The following is an 18,460-nucleotide window of genomic DNA, read 5'->3' as shown; positions in this document are numbered from 1 at the left end:
ATAAAATTTAGTGCAGGGTGTACAGGGTCTCACTACACAGATTGGACTCATAGTGATTCTCCTGTTTTCAGCTTCCCAAGTGCTGGGATTACAGGCCCGCGCCACCATGCCCAGTCTCAGTGCCAGCTCAGCTCACCCCGGTGGCAGGGTTGATACGGCAGGCTGGGGATCAAACCTCCAACCCCTGAGTCTGCCTAAGCATGTGCTTTAATCTGCTGAGCTATCTGGCTGGCCCAGGAAATACGTTGATTATGTCACTTTCAACACACACACAGGACCAGTTTATTGCTTGTTGGTGTCTTTACAAGAATGTGGACTAAAACATGAGGGCCAGGTGTGGTGCACACTTGTATTCCCAGCTACCCAAGAGGCTGAGGCAAGAAGATCACAAGTTCAAGATCAGCCTGGGCAATTTAGTGAGACCCTGTCTCAAAACAAAAATTAAAATGGACCAAGGAAGTAGGACAATACTACTGAAATCCACCTTCTCATTACATTTGGCTTGCACTTACCAGCAGCAGCCTTGTAAGAGGAAGCTGCCAACCTTTCTGACCAAGGCATCAGAAGAAAAAGTGACCTATAGCTGACAGTGTGGGTGAACTGACTTAAAGACATGATACACACTTTGAGGGTCGTCACACTTCTTTGTAAGGATTGCCTGGGAAGAGGCCCTGCCCCTGGGACTCAGCCCGGCAGAGGCATGGAACCAGTGCTGATGCTCCACCTTCTTCAAAGCCCCGCTTCCTAAAGATGTTCCAGAGGGCACTGAAACATGCTGAGAGATGGTGTATGAAATATTGTCCTACTGTTGAATGAATTTGGGTCTAATGCTGTGGAATTCATTCATTCAGGACTTACCAGATCTTTGAACACGGTCCAGTTTGTCTCCTCAGCCCAAATTATTATGCCTAGTTTTCATTGTTCCCTATTAGGCTGGCGCAGATAGAACAAACTGTGACAATGGCTGCAATTATAATAATTTTATTCAAATTGCAGGCTCACGAGTATGGGGATTTGGCTCGCCTCCAATCTCCTATAACAAGTTATGGTGAAGGTTTAAATAAGAGCTTGGTGGTATGGTTTTGGGGAATCCAAGAAGGTTGGAACTCTCTGAGGATTGAAGACAAAAACTTCTTTGGACAACCAGTATTTACTGGGTTTCCAAACAAAGGAGAAAGACAGATGATATGAGGTGAGAAACTGAGCAGGATCTTGGGAAATTTAGATCAAAGACTTCTCTACAGCAGTACATTTTGCCAATTAAGGGAACTGTCCTATCTCTTCGGTTGACATTTACAGCAGGAGCCAAATGGCTGCAGCTGCGGTCTTAAGAATTGAAGCAAGAGCCAGGTGTCCTCAGCTGTGGCTCTATCTTGCCCTGGAAGGTGTCACAGTTGTTGTGAGGCAATCCAGGTCTCTGCTGTGGCCCTTGGTGTGAAGAGTGGCACTTATTGCATGGCAGCCTCTACTCTTTGAGCAAGTTACCTAGGCCCCAGGACAGTAAATACAGGAAGCCACTTAACTTTAAATCCTGCTCAGAGAGAGACCTTCACAGTGGCCTTCTGTCACAGCAGCCTGGGGGTCAGCCCTTGGGGTAGGCCAGGTTTGGGGGATTTGGTGGCCTCCTGATGCTATAGACCCCAAGGGCCATGTGCTGAAGGGTGGCTTGAAGGGGATTTGTGAGACCTCAGACTCTTCTTTTTTCCTCTTTGCTTCCTACCCAGGGGTGAGCAGTTTCTTTTCTTTTGCTCCAGGTGCCCCCACAACACCTGGGCACCCACTGGAAGCCCACAACAATGGGCCACCCAGTCATGAGCTGGAATGTCAAAAACCATGATGTGAAATGAAGCTCTTCTCTTTCCAAGTTACATCAGGTATTTCTTTATGGCAGTGCAAAGCGGACTAGCTCAGATGTACAACCAGGATGGCTCTTGTCCAGGCACACAGAGGAGTATGCTGGCCAAAGTGCCTGGCCACTTCCTATCACTGGCCAGCACTGTGGCCTCCTGCATGGAGAGTGGATCAGTGCTATCAGCCGTGTATATTTGCAGGCTCCGACCACAGGGCCAATCCACTACTGATTAAAAATAGAAAACAACTGTACCTGTTCTGAACGTGTATAGATTTTTCTCTTGTCATTGTTCGCTAAACAATGCGATGCGACAACTCCATCCACAGCATTTCTATTGTTAGGTAGTGCAGGTGATCTAGAGCTGAGTAGAGTGAGTGGGGAGGAGTGCACAGGCTCTATGTGACAACGATGGCATTTTGTAAAAGGGATGCAAGCTTGGTATCTGCTGGACCTGTTTCCTGGGGACCAGGGGGGGTTTGACTGTCATCAGAGAGGCTGAACCACACAGGACAGAAGGTTTGCACCCTGGGCACTGGGTGGAATCAGAGCCCTGACCTCCTGCAAGCAAGAGGGGTTACTGAGCACCCATGCAGGATGATGGCAGAAGTTGGCCTGGGACTCTCCCAGTCCCGATAACCTTCCAGGGGGCCAGCATTTCTGTGTCCTTGTTCTGTGCTGAAAGCCTAGCACTGTGGGGGAGACGGGGATGAGTAATGCTTGCCTCCTTGAGACCTCTGAGGCTGTGAGGTGACCTTGGAGACCCTCATGAGTTTAGTGCTGCAAGTGAAAGCGTGGCCTGGAGGCTGGAAATCAGCGCTCTGGGACTTGGGGGTGGGGATTTACAGCTTCTAGAAGCTGGAAGCCTCACCCTGCACCCAGGCCCTTTGGGATTGGCATTCCTGGAGCTGGGCTCCATGGAGCCTGTACAAAGTAGAACATTCCAGGTTTCCAAGGGGAGGGGCCCTTGGGAGGTCAGAGGGTAGTGTTTAGCATCTGTACTGCTTTGTCCTCATCCAGGTCCCCAGAACACACCGTCTGCTTTGGCCACACCTAGGCCTTCAAACGCTGCCCCTGTGGAATGGATTCTTATGGATTGTAAGGCTCTTCCTTCTCCGCATCTTAAACCGTGACCTCTGTTATATAAGTGGGACAGGTGTCTAGTTTCTTAGATCCGGCTAAAAGAAAAATGGAGTCCCTCAGGCTAAAGTTCTAGTCACCAAACTGAAACTAAGCAGTTTACCTGACCTTTCAAGAAACCAGGAGGGGGACCGGGGAAATAGCTCAGCAGAGTAAGCTCAAGGACCTGAGCTCAATCCCTGCCCCCCGCCGCTCCCAGAAAAAGAAAAAGAAGCCAGAGGGGTGAGACATAACTATCATATTTCCAAAACAGGACAGTTCCCGACCGGCTGAAGTTTCCTTTCCTTAATCTGTTCACAAAAGAGAAAGCAAGCTGACAGCGATCACCTATTTTCCTATGTTTCCTATCACTGCTTTCCTATCCTCACCTTATAAGGAAAGGGACTTTGAAATGACCCATTGTAGCTTAGTTTCATTACTGGTCTCTTCAACTTTTCCGTATCTGTAATCTATGAAACCAACTTCCCCTGCCTGGCTCATGGAAGCACTTATTATTATTATTATTATTATTATTATTATTTTTAATGTATTTGGTTGTTACAGGGTCTCACTACGCAGCTTGGACTCATAATGATCCTCCTGTTTTCAGCCTCCCCAGCGTTGGGATTATAGGTGTGCGCCACCATACCCAGACTCAGTTGCCTGCTCAGTGCGCCCTGGGGAGGGGGCTGGCACAGCATGTGGTGCTGGGGATCAAACTGTCGTCTCTGCCCTTGCCAAAGCAGGCGCTTTAGTCTGCTAAGCTAGATCGCCAGCCCCATTTATCCTATTTTTGTGGAATGAAGTGCTGCCTGATTCTAGAATTTAAAATAAGGCCAAATAAAATCTTTAAATTAGTTGGATGTGGTGGCAAACACCTTTAATCCTAGCACTCAGAGGGCTGAGGCAGAAGGATCACAATTTGGAGGCCAGCCAGAACTACATAGCAAGACCCTGTTTCAAACATCTAAAATCTTTAAAGATCATTCAGCTAAATGAATGTAATTTTAGGCTTTGACCCACGGTAAGTGCTGGAACTGGCATTTGATCCTAACCCCAAAGTTGACATCTTTAACCCCTAGGCCACATTGCTCAGAGGAGGAGCCATTACGGTTTTCTCAGGAGTTCAGGGGTCAAGGTGAGGCTTCCCGAGTGCTTGTGTAGAGTCCGGAGGAGGAAGTTCCCGTAGGGATTTTCGTGTTTGCTGCTAATCCTTATTAAATTCTCTTTGATAATCAAGACCCAGAAGCCTTGAAAGGCAGGCGAAGGAGGAAGAAAAGCTGTGCATGCATTTGGGGAATTTTGGTTAAGAGCCAGGCGAGGTCCACGGTCACATTTTAGGGCAGCCGTGGTGCACCCGGAGTCTTAGACTGGGAACAGGAAGCCACTGCACCCCTGAACTCTCTCCCTTAAGGAGCCTGAGGGCAAAGGCTGGAAGATCTCTGGAGACACCCGCATACTCCTTCAACAAATGGGGAAACTGAGGCACATCCAGAGAGAGAAATGAACTGTCAAGGTCCAGAGGAAGTGAGGGGAAGAACCGGGATTGGACCCTTGCAGCAGACGGAACAGGGTTCCAGTCTTGGAGTGCTGCAACTGGGTGTAGTGGGCAGGAGTCTCCTTCGAGGAATGGTTTGTAGGTTTTTTTTTTTTTTTTTTTTTTCTGTCCTGAACAAAGAATTGGCCAAGCCAAGTGCCAAAGGTGGAGAGGTTTTACATTTATTGAAGGTATGACAAAAAACGCTCCGCAGAGCAAGCTTGGGTCAATGAAAAGTAGGAAAAGCTATAGATTCTAAAGTGAGAAGAGATCACCGTGCGAGAGAGCACAGAGGGCAGAAACTCAATAGCAGGGTCTGTGTGTCTCGCATCCGCGTGCTGACCTCCTGTCTAGGCCTCCCTATCAAAAATCTGCTCAAGTTCTCAAGAGAACAATTAAAGATAGCACGCTGGTTCCACGCGCAGGGCTTATTCTGCGCATGTGCAGGTCCCTCCCACTTCTACAGCCAGTTTGCCCCGTTTTTACCTCTGGCCTCAGTGGGAGGCGAGTGATTTAAGGGTCCTCCTTTGTAGACTGGGGATGGCAGAGCCTGCATCACAGCTGCTGTTGGGGTGCGTGCACCAAGGGTCCTAACTGTTGCACCTGCAGCTGGGCCTGGCTCAGAGCAGGAGTGGACTGATGAGATTTGGCCCAAGTGCCTCTGTTTCCCAAGGATTATTAAAAAAAAAAAAAAAAAAAAAAGAGAAAAAGGAAGAATCTGTTCAACAAAAGCAGAAAAGCTGAGAAAAGAGAAAAGAACATCGGTAGGGGTCAGGAATGGATTCCAGGTGGAGTCTGGATGTGGCTATTGCATCTCTTTAGGGTGCAGGCAACCTCCCTCCCAAGAACAGCCCTGAGGACAGAGCCATAACTGCTGGGGACAAGCTTCAGATAGTAGCCTCAGATTTGGGGTTCCCTAGGAACAGAACTTGGGCAAAGAACTCCCAGGTCAGGGTGGATGCCTGCAGGGAGTGGAGAGAGAGAGAGAAAGGGAGAGAGAGAGAGAGAGAGAGAGAGAGAGAGAGAGGCAGAATACAATACATATATCACTAAACAATTGGACTGTTTCCCCAGGAGTTCTGGGAAGTAGCATGGTGCCCACCTGAGGGGCACTGGAGGACAGTGGCTCCCAGGTGCCACCCCTCTGACATCAGCTGGGCTCAGTGTCCCTATGGGAGCTAGGGTGGTGTCCATTGGGCAGTGGCATGCCCAGAATGGTACAGCCGGGAGGGACAGTGTCAGAGGGAAGAAACATGGCCACCGAGTGCGGTGGTGAAAGCGAACTCTCCTCCAGGACTTCCTGCCAAAGGACGACCTTACGTAACTTAAGTGTATTAATTGGCTTTATTTTCAATTGCAGAGTCTGGCACCAACTTCATGCCATAAAACACAATAAGTGCTAATGAGCCTGGTGGAGGAGGTTGGTTTACAGACAGAAAAGGGCAGATGAAAGTCGCTTTCCTCGCTTTCCTCTTTCCTCGTAGGGCCAGACTGGGAGACAGAACAATAGAAAAATCATGGGTTAACATCAGGCCACTTCTGGCTTCCTTTTGTGTGTGAAAGGATTAAGGTGGAGGGAAGTTCACGCCCATGGAAACTAGCTTGTTGGGGAAATCCGATGCTTATCTCTCTAATCCTCATTTATTGCAGGTTAACAAGTAAACAGTTTAGTTAGAACTTGGTGAGGTTGAAATTTAATGTGAAGGACTCCATCTTGATTTTTAGCCTGATAGGCTGGGGCCTGCTACAGGACTTAATACAGAACAATGCCCCCTGTTGTTTTATTTTATTTTACTTTATTTTTGTTTTATTTGAGGTAGGGTATCACTACACTGCCGAGGCTGGTCTCAAATTCTTGGACTCAAGGGTCTACAGGAGCATACCATCATGTGCGGCTCATACTTTTTATTTAATAAGTAATAGGGGAAAAAGCCGAGCTCCTTTTTGAATTGTACAGGCATTTATAAGGGAGGGTGGGGACCGGCGAGATAGCTCAGCAGAATAAAGCACCTGCTTAGGCAAGTTTAGGCAAGCTCAGGGACCGTGGTTTGATCCCCAGCACCACAAGCCATACTAGCCCTTCCCGCAGGGAGTGCTGAGCTGCCCACAGAGTCCAGGCGTAGTGCTGCACGTCTGCAATCCTAGCGCTGGGGAGGCTGAAACCAGGAGGATCACGATGAGCCCAAGCTGCACAGTGAGACCCTGGAACAGCCAAATACATTAAAAAACATAAATAAAATAAAAGGGAAGATCATGGTTTCAAGGGAGAGCAGAGACTTCAGGGAAAATAGGAATGGCTGGTGAGTTTCAAAGTGACGAGCCATTGTGCTTGCTTGCTGGCCATTATCAAAGCTGGGATCCTGTCCTCCCAGAGACTGGGAGACAGCAAGGCCCTGTGATTCCTGATGGTTTCATTACAAAGGAATGGCTTCTGGGTCCTGTGAGTTGTAGGAGACCCATCTCCATCTCAAGCAGGACAGAGGGGAGAGCCACCCTGGAAGCCTCTTTTAGCAAAAGCTCTAAGAACAGGTCAGCAGCCCGTGGTGCGGTGTTGGCTGGAAGGCGCAGCAAATCCTTTCAGAGTGTCAGGCCAGAAGGAAGCACCATCCCAGGAACACGGCTTCGCGCCGCTGGAAGCTGTGCTAGAATTTGGTCTTCTCTGGGTGCCAAGATTTAGACGGAGTGGGTATGGGCCAAGAGCAACCCCTTGCCATTCCTCAGCTGCCCAGAGTTCTGACCATGTAGAACACAGAAACCTGCGGTCTCTCGCACATAGGCATGACCATACACATAAACACTGTCGCCTACGCAAATGTGCAGGTACACAGGCGCGCACGCGTGCAGATCAACACGATTCACACCGCAGTACGCATACATGGAATGACACACAGCAGCACTGCTAGCTCCCCTGCACATAAAAGGATGAAGACAGAGCTGGACCCACAGCCGCGCAGCCTCTGCCCTTGCACAGGGCTTCGTGCTAGGAAGGGCCCCGCCTAGGTTTAATCTCAACTGTTACAGTTTTGAATTCTTGAGAAGTTGGGGGCCGGGGAGATAGCTCAGAGGCATAAGTGCCTGTGTGACAAGCACAAGGTCCTAAGTTTGATCCCCGGTGCAAAAAAAAAAAAAAAAAAAAAAAAAAAAGAAAGAATTTTGGAACAAGTGGTGGCACTTTCATTTTGCAGTGGACTTTGCAGGCACAGATGCAGGCGCTTGCCAGGGAAGCTTATTCTACTGAGCCATCTCCCCGTCTTGCGCTTCCCAGGCTGACCTCACACCGGAAGTTCTTCTGATCTTTAGACCTTAGTCCTCCTGGCTGCAAAAGAGAACTGCAAACTCCACCTGGAGGGCGGCCTCTGAAGAGGGCCGGAGGTAATGTCCGAAGAAGGCCTCTAGGTGGCAGCACCACTCCGATTCAAGCCTCAGCGGAAGCGGGAGGGAGGGGGGTGGGGCCAGTGGACAACGCGCGTCCCTAAATTGCTGACCGGCATCTGCTTTTTTTCCAGAAATTGTGGCAGTTTCCTGAAGCGTAATCCGTTCTGCTGCCGACTTTTGCCTTGTTGGGCGTGGAGCCCAGGACCCCTCACGTGCTAGGTTTGCGCTCTACCACTGAGTTACACTCCCAGCCCTGAAATCATTTAAAATATTTTTTTTTCTAACAACCTAATTACAAATGCAACTCATTTTATTATGGAAAACAGCACACATACAAAAATTAAAATCATCCGTAACTTGACACTTTGGCCCTCCTAATAAAAGGATGTGAAAGAAAGCGGCCATACCTCCTCCCCTCCCACAGGCTTGACAGTTTTCCCTGCTTATTGCGGATGTACTCATAGAAGCACACCCAGAGAAGTTTTATTTCTGCCTACACAGGCACATAACAAGACAGATTCTGTTACTTTTCACTGAAGATGACCTAGTTGAAAGGCTGGGAACGTAGCTCGGCAGTCTAAGCATCTGCCTGGCAAGTGCAAGGACCCGGGTTCGATCCCTGGTCCGCATGGGTGCGCCAGGCCAGCCACCTACACCGGGTGTGGTGGCACGGGCCTGTAATCCCAGCTCCGGGGAGACTGAGACAGAAGGATCACTACGTGTAGCGAGACCCTCTATCAATTAAATTTTAAATAAAAGATGACCTAGTTGTGTTTTCCTGGTGGGGTGTGTAAATGATTGCCTTGGCTTTTAACCTGAAATCTAATATTTCGCAGCATGGCTTTTATATCTTAGATGTCCAGCTAATTGACAAGCCTGTACTTGGTGGGTGTGAGCCGTGAGTACTTTCATTTTCTCCCATCCATTCATCTAATAATATTTATTTCAGATGGGCATATGGAAAGGCCATCTGCCAGTCTTTTTTCATTTTGTCCTTCCTTGTTCCCATTACTTCTTTGGTTTTTGTTGCCATCTGTCCTGGTTCAGGGTCCAAGTTCCAGCCCCGGGCACTTTGAAGACTTCCCTTAGCAATGGGAGGTTTAGGTCGGTCAGGATCTTCAAAGTGATGCAGCTACAAGCCAAACCTCATCTCGCTGTACAGGACAGTCTGTGTCAGCTGGGGTTCGAACCACACTCATCTAAGGCTTCCTTGGGATGGCAGAGATTTTTCCAGCCCACTCTTCCAGGGTGATCTGGCTTGGCTCCCCGGTGAGGTGCCCTTGAGTGAGATTGGAAGGCAGTTGTGGCTAGTATGTTTACTCAAGCGTGGTTCCAGCTCCACTTCTGGGTGTGTCAGTGAGGCTGTCACTGGAGGAGATTGGGGAGCGGGTGAGTGGATCGAGGAGGTCAGATCTACCCTCAGTGGGAGCCGGTACTGGGCAGAACCAGTTGACTTGAGACCCAGAGAGCAAAGCAGCAGAGAACGGGATTTCCTATGCTTTCCCTTTCCTGGACCTGGGACACTCTCTTCCTGCCCCTGACTCCAGGATGTGCAGCAGTGGCCTTCCATGTTCCCTGGCTTTGGACTGAGAATTACATTGTTGACTTCCTAGGACCTGGGGCTTTGGACTTGGACTGAACCAGGCTATTGGCATCCCATGGGCTCTGGCTTGTACAGAGGACTTAGTTTGCATAATTAAGTGAGCATGTTCCCTCACCACCCCTCAATCCTTAACCCCCCTTCATTCCATCTGTCTCCTGACTAATACAAGGGCTACTTCTTCCATCCCCACTGGTGGCTTCTCTTGCTTTTATTTTTACGTTCTTTCAATATGATTTGTTGTGAAAATAGGAATCCAGAACTGTACTGTTTAAAATTTTGTCTTTGATTGTTGCAGGGTCTCACTATGCATCTTGGGCTCAAGGTCATCTTCCTGTTTTCAGTCTCCCCAGTGCTGGGATTACAGACCTGCACCACTACGCCCAGACTCTGGCTGGCTTCACCCGCCCTGGGGGCAGGGTTGGTACACATGTGGTGCCAGGGATCGAACCGCAGTCCCTGCACTTGCCTAAGCAGGCACTTTAGCCCACTGAGTTATCTCATCAGCTTCCCAGAACTGTACTTTTGATTTTATCAGCTGTATGTCCACAGTGCCCTCATTGGAAATAAAACTGAGCAGTTTGTGGGCTACGTTGGCAAGTCATTTCTTTAAATTAGCACCTATAATGGCTTGTAGTCAAATGTCTATGGGCACCAGCTAGCTGTGGTTTAAAAAAAAATTACGGTAGAATAAACTGGATTCTTCTGGTGATTCCTGTGTCACACCACTTCCCTTTTGCTGGGATGAGGTGTCTCACACACGTAACTTAAAGGAGGCCCCGGTTGGCTGGCCCCAAGGCCAAGACACCTCAGTGGCAGGGCGTGGTGAAGCAAAGCTGCTGGAGAAGCGATCCCCCAAGGAAGAGCGCCTGGAGGAGGTCGACCCTCCCGAAGCACCTCCTCCAACTGGGCTTCACCGCTGCGGTGGTAGATACATTGTGTCAACTTTAGCTGAGCACTTGGCTATTCCCTGACCTGTCCCGTGGGGGCCACCCTAGAGTGGCTCAACACAAAAGGGGTAGATAAAGGGGTTGGGGAAGGCTTCTGTGCACCCCACTTCCTTGGAGGAGCTCCGATCTCCCCCGCGGCACTTCGTGGCTGCCCCACTTCAGAGCCGATCTTTGCAGCGGAGCTCCCCTATCCGCAATCAGCGTGGAAGGAAGGGTGACAGACACCGCAGCTGCTTCCTCTGCTCTCTGCTGTTCTCGCGAATATGGGCTGAAACCCCCACTGACTATGAGCTAAATCAACCTTTCCTTCCTAAATTAGAGGTGTTGGGTATTTTGTGCAACTAGTAAAAAATAACAGAGACAACCCCTAACAGCCACTTTGGCCTGAACATCGATGGATTCATCAGCTGATAAGCACAGCGCCCCTGTCACCCAGTCTCCTCATCAGGAGTCCCTTCATTCAGTCAAACTGACAATTGCAATTAACTGACACAATACTAGGTAACTTGGAGTTCAAGAAAAAAAAAAAAAGGCAAATTTAGAGTTTTATAAATTTATAGCTCAGGGCAAATGTGGCAAACCAAAGAATTTCTAGATCACTCTAAAATACTTTTTTTATTTCTTATAGTCACACAGACAATATTGCTGCCAAGCAGACTCCAAATCTGAGCTTGTGAAAATATAGAATCCCACACAAACAGAATCCATGACCTTGTTAGATCAATTATGTCAAAGTGAAGGGATTATTTGGGGTTCAGACAGAGCATAAGACTTGGAATGGGGACCTTGATGGATTCTGATGAATCTTGACGTGTTGAGCCCCCAATTCTGCTGTCATCAATGTTTTTTTTCTCCCCTGTCTTGAGGTCAGATTCCCTTTGCCTGAAGATCTGGATGAGCTCCCTGGAGGCATAGGCTGTGGGCTGCTAGCTTCCTCCAGAGCCCCTTCCCCACACTTCCCTGTTTCCTGGCCCAGGAACCCTGGGCAACCCCAGGGTGGTGAGCGCAGAGGTGACCTGGGGGTGACACTGTATTGAGAGAAGCCCAGGGAATAAACGCAGAGAGAACATTTGAGACATTAGACCAGACTAGAAGGACTATAAGGTTGGGTCAGACTCCATTCATTAAGATGGAAGCATTCACCAGAGTGTGCATTCATCAGTCAGACAGGGTAGCTGGCAGTGGTTTTCAGAATTTGCTCAGTGCTGAAGCCTGTGGTCCATTGAGTGACACTGTGTCATGATGCTTGAATTTTCCTTTGTAAATGATAGACGAAGGACCAACAGGCTTCGGAAGGTTAAGTGCATTGGGGTGCCTTTCTTATGTGACTGCCCCACCTTCCCCAAGGGTGACACGAAGGATACTGCCTTCCCTCAACCATTTCAAGACTTTGTTTTTTTTTTTTTTTTATCCAGAGAGTGGGGGCTGTTGCAAAGCTGGGCTCCAGTCAGTCACCTGGGGATAGGGAGCTAGACTCATGTGCAGGTACGCATATGCCTATGACAAGCATGTAACGAGTCTGAGGAGTGCACGCTGAGCTCCGAGCGAATCCTTTCTTAGGTCAAATGCACAGCAAGGACGCTGTGTGCTCGCAAATTGAGAAAAGCAGCTGGATGCTTCCAAGCGGCTGTCTCAGCAGAGCCATCGAGACAGGTGCAACTTCATGCTGGCAGAAACAGCATGCCGAGAGAGGGTCCTCGTGTCACCGCACCTCCAGGTCCCCTTTGCATCATTCTATCCAACAATTCACACATCTAGAAGCTTTTGGATATGGGATCATTTCTGCCTTGCAGGGAGATACCAGCGCCTGTGAAGGGCTCTGTTGGTGGTTTTCCTTTGCGGGGGTGGTGATAGTGGGAGAGTCCACCTTTGAAAGCAGCTCCCTGGATGCACTGGGACACGATGCGATCCAGGACCGTGGGGATCCCGAGGGAAGGCATTTCCTCAGGTGGGTGTGGTGCCATGATGGGGAATGGGACAAAACAGGAAGTGGCAGTGTGTCCTGAGGGATCTTTCCCAGCACCAAATTGGGACACGGCTCAATGTCCTAGAGAAGCTCACCACGCTGGCCTTCCTCACATGAACCCCGCTGCTCTCATCGTCGGAGCAGGGACCTCACTGCCAGTGAGGATGGCTGTGGAGCCTTTCAGGGGAGCTCTGGTTCTCACTTTGGTTGTCGCTTCCTGGCCCCAGTGCCGATCCCTCAGCCCTGGCATGGATCCTTCAACCTGCTGGCACAGATTTTCTAGCTTCCACTGCTGACCTAGGGCCTTTCCAACCTAGAGCCATGAAACAGGCCTGCAGCTGACATTGTCATGGGCTCTTGGCCTCCAGCTGGACTCGTGAGGGGCATTATGTGGGCTCTAGGTCTTCAGCTGGACTCGTGCAGGGCATTGCCGTGGGAGCCAGGCCCTCAGCGGGATTCTTTGGTCTCTAGTGTGTGGACTGATCTCCTGCACTCCTTGTACTTGACTCTTTGGGTGACTATTATAGAATAATCCTATAAGTTATGTGTCCCACATTAAATTGCTTCCCTTATGAGCTCTGACTATGGCAGCAGCCAAGACCAACTTAGATAATGCAAGACAGAATAATAAGAGAAGAACAAGCAAGTCCATGAAGACAAGTCACAGTAAGTTAGGGGTCTGCCTGAAATGATATTTCAATAAAGAACTATTAATTTGTTTGTTTTTGAGAGAAGATCTTGCACTACTGCGCAGGCTGGGCTTGTATTTGTAGACTCAAGAGACTCTCCTACTTTAGCCTCTTAAATAGCTGGGACTACAAATGTGTGCCACCAAACAGCTCAGAAGTATATATTTTATATATATTTTAAATATTTTATTTGTTTATCTATTTGGCATGGGGTCTCACTATGCAGCTCAGACTTGCAGTGATCCTCCTGTCTCAGCTTCCCCAGTGCTGGGATTATAGGCATGCACTGCCATGTCTGGTTTTGTTGGCTGGCACGGTGCCTCTGGGGTTCCAGGGCTGGCGTGGCATGTGGTGCCAGGGATTAAATCTGGGTCTTTGCGCTTGCCAGGCAGGAGCTTAGACTGCTGAGCTATCTCCTCAACCATATATTTTTCTTTTTTAAGGAGAAAGGGTTTATTTCAGATCTTAGCTTGTAGATGTTTCAGTCCACAGTCAGCTGGCTCAGAATTTTAGAGAAGTGACAAGGGCCAGAGGTGGAAAAGCTAAAAGGCAAACTTATGGGAGGGAAGTTTGCTTACAGAGTCCTCTGGCCCCACCACGACTGAATGGACTGATAAATGAGTTAGACTTGAGGCAGAAAAAAGGTAGGGAGGAGGAAGGCAGAAAGGCCTTTTGTCTTTGTGACTCTCTGTCCTGCTTTCGAGCAAATAGAGCAGGCAGACAGCTGTCCTGCCTTCTGACTGGCTTCAGCTCAACAATCCCTTACGTTTTGGAGAGAAATGTGTTGGTTTCCTTGTCAGACCCAGAACTGGCCTTGCTGCACCAGATAGTGTTTGTTCCTGCAGCACTGGGCTTGGCTGGTCGAGAGATCCCAGTTCTCAAGCTTCCAATGGTGGAGTGTGACAAGGTTGCATCGTCCTGGAGGCCGAGGCTGCCACTCAGCCACAGGGAGCTTTTCCTGCCTCTACAGCACCAGGCAGGAAGGGAGTGACTGTGTTGTTGGAGTGATTTACTCTATCCAGGGAAAGAAGATTATTATTTAGTGGGGAAGGGAAGAATACTCTTGGAATGTAGAGGTCCAGGTCATTGCAGCACTCACGAGGTTTTTATACATCACGCTGGAGAGGTCAGGAACTACAGTTCCCAGAATCCCTTTCCCTTGAGGGGCAGCTTGAGAGGTTACTAATAGGGTTACACTGTGGCATGTGGAGGGCATAGGAGAGAGCAAAGGCTCTGTCCTCTGGAAGTGGATGCAACCACTTGGAATAGAGGGGAGTCCCATGGTTTCCTGAAATGCCCATAAGCTGTGCCTTGGTGCTCCTAGCATCTTGGGTGTAGTGTGCTTGGTCTTTGCTTTCTCTGCCCTTCTGAGGATGCTGTTGGCCCAGAGTCCTGTGTTCAATCCCTCACACTGGAAGTGTGTAAAATACTTTCTGTTTTCCTGACTGAACTTGGCAAATTTGCTCACACTGAACATCTATTATAGTGCTTTGATCCTAAAAATAAGTTTTGAATAGCCCAATGCCTTCTTCCCTCCCAGGAGTGGGTGGCTAAGGTAAAGAAGGTGGGAGGCATTGTATTTTCCCTTTTTGTTAGCTATTTGTGATTCTTCTCTAAATGATCTGCTTCTATTTTTTTACTGTTTTTTATTTCAGTTTGATTTTGCTTCTATACTTTATTAAGGGAACAATTTGAATAGTAAAATGATCCTTTATGGGGGCCACATTTATTGTGAAACATTGGGGAAAAGGAGTGCCCCTCCCCCAACACATGCTTGCAAGCACACACACGTTCTTTCTCTCTCTTTCTCTCTCTCTCTCTCTTTGGAATGAATAAGCCAAGACTCGCTCCCCAAGCTGGCTTAGTCACAGCCCCCAAGTTAAGGGAAGAGAGTTCCCAGCTCTTCTGTACTACCTTATTGGAAGTTTTGCAGTTTGGGGTTTTTGAATAGATTCTCAGCCATTGATAAAATTAACATTTTGTTATCCATTTGATTCAATTCTCCATGTTTTCTTGTGGGCAGAACCCAGAAGGAGGGGGGAAGCAGCAAATGACAGGATTTGAGGTGCGAAAGCTTTGCTTGCTTCTTGGTTTTGTTTTACCTGAATGCTTAGCATTCACACTGTGCTGCATTTAAACATTGCGTGACATCGAAGGTGTTAGTATTTTCTGTTAGGAATTTTGAGTCTTATTACTTCAGTCATGATTCGACAGGTACTACTTCAATATCTGCAACCTCTGCGCTATGTGATATGACATATAGAAGGCTGGTGATACAGATGCTGAAGGAATTGACCAAGTCCAGAGTAAAGAGAGAGACGCAGGGATGCGTGGTAGGGAAGTGGTGGGGGAGTTCTTAGGGATGCGCACACAGCCATATCTGGGGAAGTCCCTGATCTGGATACACCGGCATTTGGTACCCGGTGACAGTGTGTCACGGGAAAATGAAGTCTTAATAAGGGGTCTTGAGGTTAGGAAGGTTATCAATCGAACACAGGAAAGAAGGCTTAGGTTGGTGTGGCAGGGCTACATAGTCTTTGTTTTCTTTGAGGTTTGTGGAGGTGCTTTTCCTGTGATAAGATGTGGCATCCAGGGTATGATGTAATGGGGTAACGGGACAATGTAATGGTCACACTTGTTGGGGAAGGAGTGAAATGGCTAAGTTGTAGTGGGTTTTTGAACTGTCGATTTTTTTTTTTCCAGTACCAAGGATTGAACTCAGTACCCTGTGCTTGCCAGGCAAGCTATCTCCCCGGGCCCTGCAGTGGGTTTTTGAAACAGCTCATTTAAACAGAGTGGACAAATATGACTCTGGTGTGGAACCAAATGAAGCCCAAAATAACCCGTATCTGGTTGTTCAGTACTCCACACTATCTACAGACCCAATTCCTGCTTCTGGGAATATAAGAGTGACAGACAAAACCCAGGAAGATTCTCTTCTGCTATTAACTGTACACTGGCGAAGGTTAGAAGGACATTCTCAAGGGATTGTGAAAATAGCCTCCTAGTTCGGGGGAGTACTTCATCTTTGTAAATCTTTAGATTTGTAACCAATTTGAAAATTATTTTTACTAATGGTATTAGGTAGAGAATCTAACTTCCAAAAGAGAGGTAAATATCTTAAAAAGTTAAAAGCAACTCATCTTTTTTTTTTTTTTTTAAAGCCATGATTTGAAGTGACACCTGTGTCTTCCTGTAAATTCCCACGTCCTCTTGGCTTTCTTTCAGCAACTTGGGGCACGCAGGATGCTCCAGTGGTTCCACGAGCCTGCCTCCTTGTGGTCACGTCCTCTGTGTCCCCTCCCAGGGACTGTAGGCCAACCCTGTGATTTCTTTCCAGCCAACAGAATGCTGCAGAGGGACAAAGATGTCACTTCTAGGATGAATGAACCGAAGACTGTGACTCCCTTGCGCGTTCTCTCTCTCCTGTGCTAACTGCGGTGACACCAGCTGCTGTGTTGTACACTGCCACGTGGGATGGCTCCATGTTGTCGCCATCTGTAGGGGCTGCTGGAGCACAGTTTTCAGGTGGCGTAATGTAGACACAACAGAATGTATGCTCACTGCTTTGGAATCTGGGGAAGTCCCTGATCTGGATACACCGGCATTTGGTACCTGGTGACAGTGTGTCCGCGTAGACGGCCTCACCCCGAGTCTTAGAGTGGTAGAAGCAGGAGGCGCGCTTCCTCCAGACTCTTCTGTAAGGATCCGGCTGGGCACACGTGTTCTCACCCAGGGACCTCAGATGATAAGCCTTGTCTTAAGCCAGGCGCCAACCAGACATCTGGCACTGCTTTTATGCTTCTGTTGGAAGGTGGGAGTCCCCAGCCTCCTGGGTCATCCAAGCGTCTGGCTTCACCCTGCTCCACTTCCCACAGTGCCGACACTGCCCCGGGGGACTTTCCTCCCAGGACCCCATGACATCCACTCCTAATGTTCTAGTCTCTCACTTGGCACGATTGTGTCAAAGTTTTCTCGCATGTACATAGGCTCCTGGTGGAATGCCAAGCACCCAGGGGTTTTAGAAAATTTGTGAGGGAAACGCTGAACAAAGATTTTGCGGACACAGTGTATTCTTTACCTACTAGAGATAAGCAAGCTTTTCTTGGGAGAGACAGGAAACCTCTCAGAACTGGCTTAAGAAAAACAGACAGGGGCCAGTGAGATAGCTTAGCAGTCTAAAGTGCCTGCTTAGGCAAGCTTAGGCAGGCCCAGGGGACCATGGTTCGATCCCCAGCACCACATGCTGCACCAGGCCCACCCTCAGGGTAGGCTGAGCCGGCCAAGAAAGAAAAAAAGAAAGAAAAATAGCCAACAGCAAACCAGTTGTTAATCCCATTCTCCCCATGAGGAGAGGAAAACCGAATACCTTTGGCATTATGAGGGTTTACACGTCATACTGGGAATATTCCTGGGGGATCCCTTAAGACTTGGGAGGTGGCATCTTAGTGCCTGTAAAGGTACAACTAAGACACTTCTTGTTTCCAGATGGGAAAGTATTGCACAGTTGTGCTCAGGGTACTAATGCACAGAGGTATTGTATGTAGATTGTATCCATAATTTTATTCTCCAGAGTGTTTTATGTGCTTTCATGCTGCCCTTGCTGACATTGTTTTTAAAACAAAATAAAAACATATAATGAATAAATGAAAAAGTAGATGCTGCCATAGAGGAAATTAATAGATCTGTAAGAAAATATTATGTGCAATTTTATGCCAACAACTTGGAAAATCTACGTGCAATGCACAATTAACCTGTAAAATATAACCTAACAATATCAATTCAAAGGAAGTAGAAATGCTAATGAAAAAGAAAAAAAAGATGAGAAGCTTTCTGATGTTGGTTTTAATCTGATGCTTAATTTAATATGCAGCCGTAGGAGCCTGCCTAGAGGTAGAAAAGAAGCCGTGCTGTGCCGTGCTGGCCTTGGCGGGGGCCCTTGGGAGGTGACTGCCAGCTGCCACTGGGAAAGAGTATTTTTAGAAACCAACAAGTCCCCTTTTAAATAGTAAACTCCTAAATGGCAGAATAATCACTGAGAAGTTTATTTAATAATTAACTACTTATGAATGCCCTAGTCCTCCAGAGTTTTACAGGCTAGCTCTTTTAAGTTTTTAAGCTTATTTAAATTTTTAAATTCTTAGAAGGCCAATTACTTGTAAGTAACAGATAATCTCTGTATTATTTTAGTAATTCCAGTTAAAAGTTGAGAGGTCAGCACTTCCTATTTTGTTCAACGCAGCTGTCATGTCTGCATCAGATTATGGGGAAAAGCACACCAGGCCCTTTAGGTCTTGAGTTCGATCTCCAGTACTAAAAAAGAGAGAGAGAGAGAGAGAGAGAGAGAGAGAGAGAGAGAGAGAGAGAGAGAGAGA

Source organism: Octodon degus, unplaced genomic scaffold, assembly GCF_000260255.1.
Source record: "Octodon degus isolate 3935 unplaced genomic scaffold, OctDeg1.0 scaffold00064, whole genome shotgun sequence".
Classification (NCBI taxonomy): domain Eukaryota; kingdom Metazoa; phylum Chordata; class Mammalia; order Rodentia; family Octodontidae; genus Octodon; species Octodon degus.
The sequence above is the reverse complement of the archived record's forward strand: the minus strand, read 5'-3'. Positions refer to the sequence as shown.